Below are 5,384 nucleotides of genomic sequence, written 5' to 3' on the forward strand. Positions count from 1 at the left end.
TATAACCCATAGCCTACCCATGAGGAGCTTTCGGGGGTCTCTAAGCCCCACTTCACCAAATTCGCGGATATATAGTGTGCGATGGATTTGTATCCTCTCAACTCAGCTAAGTTGGAACCATGTTTTCCAGAATTCCCTTTTCTACAGATTTCTAGGATAGTATGGCCCTCAAGAGAAATTCTACACAAGATTGAGAATGCAGAAGTGGGGCAGTAGTCATTTTTTTAAATTTTTAAATTTTTTTAATGCTTGAAAGGTGGATGCAGGACACCAAGTGCCGTTGGAACTCAGGCATGTTGCTGCTTATCTTCAGGCTCACCTTGAGGGCCCGAGGCAGCAGCTGGGCCCCTGCCAGATGCTCCTGCGGGATCAGCTTCCCTGACTCCTGGACCACATGCATATTTAGTTCGACGGTAGAAGGCACCACCTTCTCTTTTATCCGGCTTGTCTTTGCTTGCTCTACTCCACATCCATCTTCTTTTCCCAACTGCCTGTAGACTTCATGTGCCAGCACCAGACACAGAAACAACTTTACACCCTTACTTAGGCCTCTGAACCAGCTCCTATAGTACAGTCACATCAAATCCTTATAATAAACTAGATATACGCTTATTTATTAATTACATATTTGTAATTAAGAAATACACATAAAACAAATATCCATATGGATTTGCTTAAACTCTGATACATAGTATGCCAAAGCATAATTTTTAAAAAGCTGCAAGTGTAACTCTCGTACAGGTACACCATGGGCATGACAAACTTAGTTTATTGATGAGGGAAAGAGCAAGGTGGCAAAGACTGTTCAAAGAAAGGATGCAGGAAATTGCTGTCACTAAGAGACAGGATGCTAGAATATGATTAATAATTTAGATTAAAAACTGGATGGTTTTATTTTTTTTTCAGTGGTTGAGTCATTTTATTGGACCAGAGCTCTGAGACAAGCTTTAGTCTCTCCTCCAGCAGCTTTTTCTGTGCAGATGCCACAAGCACTTGTGTCTCTGTGGTCCATACTTTCTCCTCCGTAGCCTCTAGCCTCTGCTCCACAATGGAAAAGATCCGCTCCACCCCAATGCTGAGCCCCATGCATGGCACCTTGCGTCCTTTAGGGTCGAACATGCCCACCAGCCCATCATAGCGTCCTCCAGCAGCCACACTGCCCACACCCAGGGGCTCTTCCCCTGCCTGCACTGGGGTTTGTAGCAGCACCGCCTCATGGATCACCCCAGTATAGTAGTCTAGCCCTCGAGCGAGGCTTAGGTCGAAGGTGATCTTGTCAGCAATGCCAAACAGGGTCAGGTATTCAAACAGTAGTTTTAGGTCTCCCAGGCCCTCCAAGGCCTGTTTGTTTTGGGACAGTTCAGGATCCTGGAGCAGCTGTTCCACTAGGGATATCCCACCATGCTGCTGGACGTAGTCCCCAATGTGGTCAGCTACCTCGGGTGCGAGGCCCTTCTCTCCCACCATCTCATTCTTTACTTCCTCCCAGGACACCTTGTCCAACTTGTTCCCTGAGGAGCAGATGGCACGGAACTTGCTATCAGGAGCACCACAGATGGCAAACATCCCATCTAGGATGCGCCTATCATTTACCTTGACCAGGAAGTCGCCTATCTGAAGGGATCTCAGGATCTCACACATGATCTCCAGGCATCAGGGATCATGGGGTCAAATTGTCCGGCAATGTCAAAGACACATTGATAGATTTCCCGATACCGGCCTCGGGTCACGGCTGGGTTATCGCGCCATACACTTTGGCTATGTGGTAGCGTTTAATGTTGGTCAGTTCATTCATTGCCAAATATCGAGCAAAAGGAACAGTGAGGTCATAGCGAAGGGACAATAGCTCTCCACCCTGGTCCTTCAGATCATAGATAAGCTTGGAGTCTTCTCCATACTTTCCAGTCAGTGTTTCCTTTAGTTCGGACACAGGTGTATCAATTACTTCTGTACCATGACGCTTGAAGCAGCTGATGATGACATCAAACACCTTCTCTCCAACGGCCATCTGCCGGGGACTGTAGGCTCTTGTACCCTTGGGGTTTCGAGCACAAACTTCTGTTTCCCTTCATCAGGGCCCAGCTGTGCCTTCAATTTCAGTAGTTTTGCCACCTCCTCCTCGATCTGCTCAGCGCTGGCCTTCTGCTGCTTGAGGCCCCGCACGCGCTCTCCCTGAAGTCGCACTAGCTCCTCCAATGCTGCACGTTCTGCCATATTGAGGCCAACTGGCGCTGAGGGCTGTCTAGACCCAAAAACTGGATAGTTTTTAATTGCCTCTAAATTCCAGAGCTGCATTTCCAACAAATTGTTATGTTTCTTCACAGGGTATCTCTCAAGCATTTCGAGCTGTATGCCAAATAAAATACACCTCCTGCATCTTCTCCTTTCTCTCCTTCCCCCCGAAAAGATACTCTAGTTTCTATGTTCCCTGGTAGTCAGGTCACCATGATGTGCATAAGGCCAGGGTGCAGAAATACAGGGGAGCATGAGGACACAATTTCTTGGAACATTAATTTTACTCACTAGTTTTTTTTTTTTTTAATTTTATTTACTTATTCATGAGACAGAGAGAGAGAGAGAGAGAGAGAGAGAGAGAGAGAGGCAGAGACATAGGCAGAGGGAGAAGCAGGCTCCTTGCACAGAGCCTGATGCAGGACTTGATCCCGGGTCCCAGGATCACGACCTGAGCCAAAGGTCAACCACTGAGCCACCCCGGCGTCCCGGTTTTACTCACTAGTAAGTAACACACAGCATTATTCTACTCCCTGGGTATTTGCAGGGCTCATTCCCTCACCTTTTAAATTTTTGATACAATATCACCTTTCCAGTGGTCCTGACCACCTACCTCATCTGACACGTAGTCTGTTGCTCTTCTGGTTTCCTTCACCCTGCTCTCTTCTTTTTCTCTAGCATTTAATATCTAATAATACCCAATATGATTTACTTCTTTATCATGTTTATTGTTATTGTCAGTCTCACCTCTCAAGAATGTCGGCTTCACAAAGGCAAATGTTTTTGTTTTGTTTACCAAATTATCACCATGGGATCTAGGGTAGGCCACACAGTTGGCACTCTGTAAGTATTTGTTCAATGAATGAATGAGTCCACGAATGCATTTTACAGCCACACAAGCACGGCTATATTTTGGTGTAAACTGCGAAAGCCGTATGAATTAAAATGTAACACATCAATGAAAATCCTTATGTTTTCTTTATAATTCGGTACGTGTTTTTCACCTAAAAATTTTAAAGGAAAACTTTTGATCCCACAAAAAATGGAAATCAGTATCACATGCTTTAAATAGAAGGAAACTCTACAAAGATTATGTGATTATTAACATAAATATTGTAAATCTACCACTTAAAACCTTCTTTCCACCGGTAGCATACACTGTCCCATACTTCAGGAAATACTAGTCTAAGACATTTAATAAAATTTGAGATTAAATGTTGCTAACTCCTAAACCTGGAAGGGATTGCAGAAACTAGCCCATTTTCAGAAATGATGATAAGGGGGTTGAGAGAGGTTTAAGTGACTTATTCCTAGCCATGTAATGATGCTTTGGGGCTTCCACTGCTTCATTACAGAGCTCCCATGGCATGTGTTTACCTGTCTATAACTGTGCCATTTGCAATTAGGCAAATCCTCTCCGGCATTTAGCTGCCTCTGAGCTTTTGTTCATCTTGAGCACTTCCTTTTGTCTTTCTGGCTCCTCCCCCCCCCCCCCCCCCCCCCCCCCCGCAACACACACACAGACTAGACTCAACCAGAGTGCCAACCTTCTCCATGAATGCTTTGTGTTTCTCTGTGATAGCATTTATTGGTCCTCTCTTGCATTATATTATTCTCTTTTCGTACTTGTTTTATATTTCCCACTTTCCTTGAGCTTCAGCAAAGAGTGTGAGCACAGAAACAGCCATATTTTATACTATTCCTGTAGGATGCCAACCATTATGCCTTTGTAAGAGCTTGGGCTCAGTAAGATTTTTGCAATGACCTATATTGCATCTCATTACTATTTGGGAACAAAGCTGTGGAAAATGTGATGCTGGTGGTCTTTCTACATTCCGGGGTCCATCTGTTTGCTATTACCTGTTTCCTACCCAGTGTCGACACCGACCTAAAACTCCATCTGCTACTTCCTCTTCTCTTCCAACCTGATTTGGCACTAAATCCGTCAGACTCTACCTCAGATTTGTCTAGTCAGCATTGCTTGGCCCTAACGATTTTTACTAATTACTAAAGGTCTATTTGATTTTATGTGCCTCTTGAGAGACTCTAAGATGTGAGCAAGGTAACCAATACTGAGTTCAGGACAATGTGTCAAAACTATTTGGAAAGAAGTACTAAGCAAGCATTCAGGTTTGGAACTGGAAACATTACAGATGGGAGAGTGTGACCTTGGGAAACGAATTAACCTTTCTGGTTCTCAGTGTTTTCTCCTTTAAGATGAGAGAATTAGTTACAAGACCTCTAAAGTCCCTTCTGAATGTAACATCGCTGGTAGCAAATAATCAGCTTTTATGACAGCCTTAATTCCATTTCCTTCACCAATCTTTCCTGACCTCTATCACTATAAAAATGAATTCCTTACTTCAATTCGTACAGTGTTTAATTCTCAACTGTCTTACGGTAATGCCTTATCCTGAACTGTAGTAAAGTCAGCCTTGGTAGTTGTGTTGGCCTTACTCCATTATGTGGCCCTCCCTTAAGTAATGGGTTCTTGAAAGCACTAACAGCATCCTCGTGACTCGCCCCAAATGCCTAGCAAAGTGGGTTATATATAGTATCTGCAGCATGTGCTGAATTTCCCGACTGAGTCAATGAATGAGTGAACTGAAAAAGTATAACATCATGATCATTCTGTGCTGAAAGAGCTAAAAACCCAAAATGCTACTAGACGGATTGTATGATTAAAGAAATTCAAGAGCCGCCTGGGTAGCTCTGTGGTTGAGCATCTGCCTTTGGCTCAGATCATGATCCCGGGGTCCCAGGATTGAGTTCCATGTCGGGCTCCCCACAGGGAGCCTGCTTCTCCCTCTGCTTGTGTCTCTGCCTCTCTCTCTCTCCCTGTGTGTCTCTCATGAATACCTAAAATCTTTAAAAAAGAAAAAAAGAAAAATTTAAGCTAGGGTTATGAATTTTTTTTAATAAATTTATTTTTTATTGGTGTTCAATTTGCCAACATAGAGAATAACACCCAGTGCTCATCCCGTCAAGTGCCCACCTCAGTGCCCGCCACCCAGTCACCGGCCCCCCCACCCTCCTCCCTTTCCACCACCCCTAGTTCGTTTCCCAGAGTTAGGAGTCTCTCATGTTCTGTCTCCCTTTCTGATATTTTCCACTTATTTTTTCTCCTTTCCCCTTTATTCCCTTTCACTATT

General features: G+C 44.1%; 1 pseudogene; it reads right to left on the reverse strand.

Moving 5' to 3' along the window:
• Positions 1-889: 889 nt before the first annotated feature.
• On the reverse strand, positions 890-2,244 carry LOC144281587 (histidine--tRNA ligase, cytoplasmic pseudogene; annotated as a pseudogene).
• Positions 2,245-5,384: the final 3,140 nt, after the last annotated feature.

Source organism: Canis aureus, chromosome 13 (assembly GCF_053574225.1).
Source record: "Canis aureus isolate CA01 chromosome 13, VMU_Caureus_v.1.0, whole genome shotgun sequence".
NCBI lineage: Eukaryota > Metazoa > Chordata > Mammalia > Carnivora > Canidae > Canis > Canis aureus.